We start from the raw sequence: 5,949 nt of genomic DNA on the forward strand, positions 1-5,949 counted from the left end.
CACACCAACAACTACCACCACAAACACCACCAACCAATGCCAACAAACAAACAAACACCATGAATACCGACACCACCACAAACACCACCAACCAATGCCACCACTGGTGCCACCACGACGACCACAAACACTACCACCAACACCATCCAACTCTACCACGACAGTCAACGGAATACTGCGACGGAAACTAGGGATTTCTCGAGTTCTTCCTACGATTTTACCATCAAAACTCAAAATTGTAAACCCATTCTCGAAGATAATACAACTAAAAGTTTTAATTTTCATCATTAACTTAAAAGCCTTTATTTTTTAGAAAAAAAAAATATAGAGCTCTTCTCGAACTCTGTTGCCTATGAAGACAAAGAAAACGACTGATACAAGCAAAAATGATGTCGAAAATAACACCTATGTGGTCAGAAATGAGAAGAAAAACGATCTGTTGTGGAGGGTTGAGCAAATTTGTTGAGTAGTTGTTGTCTGTACTGTATTGTTGAGTGAGAATGAGAGAGAAAGAGCCAGACCTCGAGATTTAAAATGATGAAACGTTTTGTATGGGTTGATTTGTATTTTGGAAAAGAATGACAAGTAGTTTTGAAAATGTTAATTTGGTACGAAATGATCTTAATTATTTTTAAAATCATAAAATATATGCTTACTTTTTAAAATCATATAAAAACAATTGAAGTTGTAGTTGACCGAGTACTCTAGGAGGTGACCCTGTGAAAACTCACCCTTGGTCCTAGATTAATCAATTTAGGAGTCTAACATATGAACTCAATTGAAATTGTAAAAAATAAATGTTCAGCATGTTGCGTCAGATTTCTCATCTGTTGTAAATTATCAATCAGATTAGGTAACAACAGATTACGAATCTGATGTAAATTATCAAACAGATTAAGTCATCTATTGCGACAGATTACCCATCTATTGTAAATTATCAAATGGATTGTCATATATCGCAACAGATTACCCATATGTTGTAAATTATCAAATAGGCGTTGCTATCTGTTGTGGCTGACCCTTTGAGAACTCACCCCTAGTCCTAGATTAATCGATAGTTTACCCTATGAGAACTCACCTCTAGTCCCAGATTATCAATCAAAGTATTAGTACCCTAGTCCTAGATTAATCAATTAAGGTGTTAGTCTAACATATGAGGTAGTAAGAATCGATTTGGCTCAGAGTGATCGATCGTCGACTCTGGTCGGGAGGAACGCAGTACCGTTTCATCATGCAATTGACAAAAGACTCAATTGAAGTTGTAGTTGACCCTATGAGAACTCACATTCAATTAAGGCATTAGTCTAACATATGAACCCAATTGAATTATATATAAACAAATGCTCAAGCTGTTGCAACAGATGTCTTTTCTGTTGGATCAAATCAAATAGATTATGTAATCTGTTGCAACATATTACACATCTTTTGTAAACTATCAAGCAGATTAAGTCATCTGTTGTAATAGATTACCCATCTATTGTAAATTATCAAATAGGCGCTGTCATCTATTGTAGTTGACATTATAAAAACTCACCCCTAGTCCTAGATTAATCAATTAAGGTATTAGTTGGACATATGAGGTAGTAAGAATTGGTTCGGCTCAGAGTGATCGATCGATGACTCTTGTCGGGAGGAACGCAGTCTCGTCTCATCATGCATTTGTCAAAAGACTCAATTGAAGTTGTAGTTGACCCTACGAGAACTCACCCTTAGTCCCAAATTATTCAATTAAGGTATTAGTTGAACATACGAGGTAGTAAGAATCGGTTCGTCTCAGAGTGATCGATCGATGACTCTTGTCGGGAGGAATGCAGTACCGTCTCATCATGCAATTGCCAGAAAACTCAATTGAAGTTGTAGTTGACCCTTTGTGCTCATTTATCCATCCCTAATTCTACCTAGATCAATGTAGGTATTATTATTAATCTTAACATTAAGTTAATGAGAACACATTTCAACTCAAAGTGATCGATTAACGACTCGGGTCGAGATGAATGCAATACTAACACCATGCAAATGCAACAACTCAATTGGATTTGTAATTGACCCTGTGAGCTCATTCATTCATCACTCATTCCACCTAGATCGATGTAGGTACTATTATTAATCTTAGCATTAAGTTAATGAGGAGCTCATTCTTTCATCCCTAGTTCATCCTAAATCAATTGCAATGAAATCTGTTGCAACAAACAACTAAGCTGTTGGAGAATTTCAAATAGATAACAATATCTGTTGCAACAGATGACATTTCTTAGTTAATTATCAAATAGACATTTGCATATGTTATGACGGATAACTGAGATGTTGGAAATTTTCAAACATATATTGATATCTGTTGTAACAGATGACGCTTCTGATTTAGTTATCAAATGACATTTCCATCTGTTGTCACAGATGACTGAGCTGTTGAGATTTCTCAAATAGATATCTAAATCTGTTGCAACAGACGACATATCTGTTTGAAAATCTTTTTGTTTTCTTTTAATTTTAAAGCAAGCTACTGTCCGAGTAGATAAAGTAGTAGTACTACTAAAGGCGGTAAAAAATATTTCTTGGATAACTCAAAAATCTCATTGAGTAGTCTTGTCCTGTCTTTTCAATGTCACCCGTTCTTTTCCTCGTGCCCCTCAAATTTTTAGTGAATATTAATTAATGAATATTGAAATCCCTAATACTTCTTCCTTTTCATATTGACTTGGCACTCCCATCAAGAAAATATTAATTAGGGGTTTATTTTACTACCAAATTAGCCTTATTAATTATGCTTTGTAAATATAAATTTGAATAAATACATTTTGTTTAGTCATTTAATATTAAGGGTAGTACATCTAAAAATTAGAATTATCTCATCTCTCCCCTCCTCTCCTTCAGCCCTAAATCTCTCTCTCATTTTTTTTCTTTCTATCCTCTTTGGGGTTATCACAACCTTTTTTTTCTCTCATCTTTCTCAAAAAATTTTCGTTCGGATCTAAACCGATCGATATCTATATCTTATATTCCTCGACTGAAATTATTGTTTTGACCCCCTTTTGACATTGTATGATATGATTCACCATTCCTCTTTCATTCTCGTCTTCTTATTGCAACTTCATTTACATCTTTTTGTTTATTTAATTACCATTTTCCCATATCATATTTATTTAAAAAATTTGAAGGAACTTTTAATTGTTGAATAAACATACCGTTAATTTTTATTATAAGATGCGAAAAAAGGTCATCTGTTGGGAAAAGCTTAAAAGCCTTGTTGGCAGTATCATTTTTTTTATGTATTATGTTTGTTTCTTTGTTGTTGATGCTGTTATTGATGTTGTTGGTGGGGCTGGCATTGTTGGAACTTGTGGTGTGGTGTTGTTGGTGGTTTGGCATTGTTGGAACTTGTGGTGTGGTGTGGTTTAGAAGGTGGGTGCTTCTTAGCTTAAAAATAGTGGAGTTCAAACAATCAACACAAGGAGTAAGGGAGAAAAAAAATAAAAAGTTTAAAGTGAATAAGAAGAGAAGAGTTGGTTACCAAAATTTAAAAAATATGTGTTGAGTGGGAATTGAACTCAAGACTAAAAGAAATAACTAGCCTTAAGCACCTATAAACAACAACTAGGCTAACGAAACAACTCTTACTATGGGTGCTCACTGATTAGATTATATACATTTTTTTCTTTATTTCCACATACATATATAAAGTTCAATACGAGTTCAGTCTATGCTTGCGCACCCGGAGGACTCCATGTGGGTCCGTCCCTTGTTGTTGATGGTGTTGGAACATAGGATGTATGCTTCTTCGTAGTTGATGATGTTGTTGGAACAAATATTGTTGTTTTCTTTGTTGTTGATGTTTTTAATTTGTTGTTTGTAGTTTATGCTGTTGTTGATGTTGCAACAAACGAAGCAACTGATGGAACAAATCAAACCACCAGCAAGGTTGTTATGTATTCCAACAGACTCCATATCTTTTGCATCAGACTCCATATCTGACGCAACAGACTCCACATCTGACGCAAACTATCCGGAATTTATGCGTTGTGTGTGGTGTGCTACTTAAATAAAACTGGTGACTTTATTAATATATAAATTTACAAAAATGGATCTAAATACAACATTTTATCTTTTTGTTGTATTTTCGAAAGAAATAGATTGGTAATTTGTTGCAAAATATATTCCATATGTCAGATAACTTACAACATATCGACAGTCTTTTGCAATAGATGTATATATCAGTTTGCTTTACCATCAGCTGTGGCGTCCGTTGTAATTTTCTAATCATTTGTTTATTCAATTTCATCGAAAGCAATAGATTTATCTAAACACTTCTTGGCCAAACTCAATTTTTGCTCTTGGACCGCTTCTTTTTTTTTCTTTGCATCCTTCAAGCTGGCCTCCAAATTCAATTTTTGCCCTCAATCCAATAGCAAAAATTTAGTTTGGTTGAAGGATGCAAAGAAAAAAAGAGAAGCAATCCAAGGGCAAAAATTAAGTTTGGCCAAGAAGTGTTTAGAAAAAATCGATTGCTCTCGATGAAATTGAATAAACAGATGACTAGCAAGTTGCAATAGACGCCACAGCTAAAGGAAAAGCAAACTGATATATCCATCTATTGCAACAGATTGTCCATAGTTGTAAGTCATCTGACAGGTGGAATATATTTTGCAACAGATTACTAATCTTTATCTTTCAGAAATACAACAAAAAGATAAAATATTGTATTTAGATCCATTTTTTTTCTAATTTACTCATTAATAAAGTCACCAGTATTATTTAAGTAACACACACAACACATAAATCCCGGATAGTTTCAGCAATATTGCATTAAATCCCGGATAGTTTGCTAATTATATTTTATCCCAAAATTTTGAATTGTGATACATATAGCATATGTATCACTAGTAAATATGAGTCCGGGATTTTATGTAATTTTTTAAAATATTAAGGGATATTGTGTAATATGGTGTCTTAAATATGGGATTTGTGTAATTTTTCCTTTTATGGGATATGAACAGTTGTGGCTTTTTGTTTGACTAAGTCCAGTCCCTTCCAATTCTCAATCATTTTATAAATAGGTCCCTCCGGCCTCCTCACTCACTCTTGTTCATTCTACTATACTTACAATACTAATATACCAGATCCAGATTCATACAAAAAGGTTCATATTGAGTCCTTGCAGGAATTTCAAAGGCAGTTTGATGAACTCCAGAGGGATTTGGCCAACTTTCGAGCAAGGCTGAGGAGGGTTCTGCTGCTGCCGGATGAAAATTGTTAGGTTGACAATAATACTAGTAATAACAATAATAATTAGGTTATGTTTTTTCTTTCTTTTAGCGTATGTATTTCCCTTTTTTATATCTGATCTACCTATAAGGGATTCAAAAAAATCCATGTGTATGTTTGGTTTGGTTTGGTTTGATCAATTTTTAATTTTTAATTTTTATTCAATATTTAATTATCATTCTATTTATTCCCTATTCAAAACATGTCGGCGGTTGGAGTTAGGGATGAGGTCATGATGAGAAATTCTCCTAAAAATGGTTCGTTAATAAATAATAAGGAACTAAATGATATTATAATCGTAAAAGAAAGATTATTTAATTTTTAAAAAGCCACAACATTGGATTAATTTAATTAAGATATATATATGATGATATGGTTTTTAAGAAAAAAGTTAATGAATAGTCGTGACTGTGACTTTTGTCTAAACACATTCAACAAACAAACAAAAACAAAAAATGCTTCTGATGCATCAAATTCCTCATCTGTTGCGACTTATGAATCAGATAGAAGAAATAGAAAAAAGCTCCTTAAATAGATGGTCGATTTATAGCAACAAATGGTATATCTGTTGAAACAGATGGGTTATTTGATGCAACAAATATACAATCTGTTGTCATAACTCAATTAATAAAAATAGTTATTAAAGAAACGGAAAGATTAAGTCACCACCAGCTTGATTTAATTAAGTCA

This window comes from Capsicum annuum, chromosome 8 (assembly GCF_002878395.1).
Source record: "Capsicum annuum cultivar UCD-10X-F1 chromosome 8, UCD10Xv1.1, whole genome shotgun sequence".
Taxonomy (NCBI): domain Eukaryota; kingdom Viridiplantae; phylum Streptophyta; class Magnoliopsida; order Solanales; family Solanaceae; genus Capsicum; species Capsicum annuum.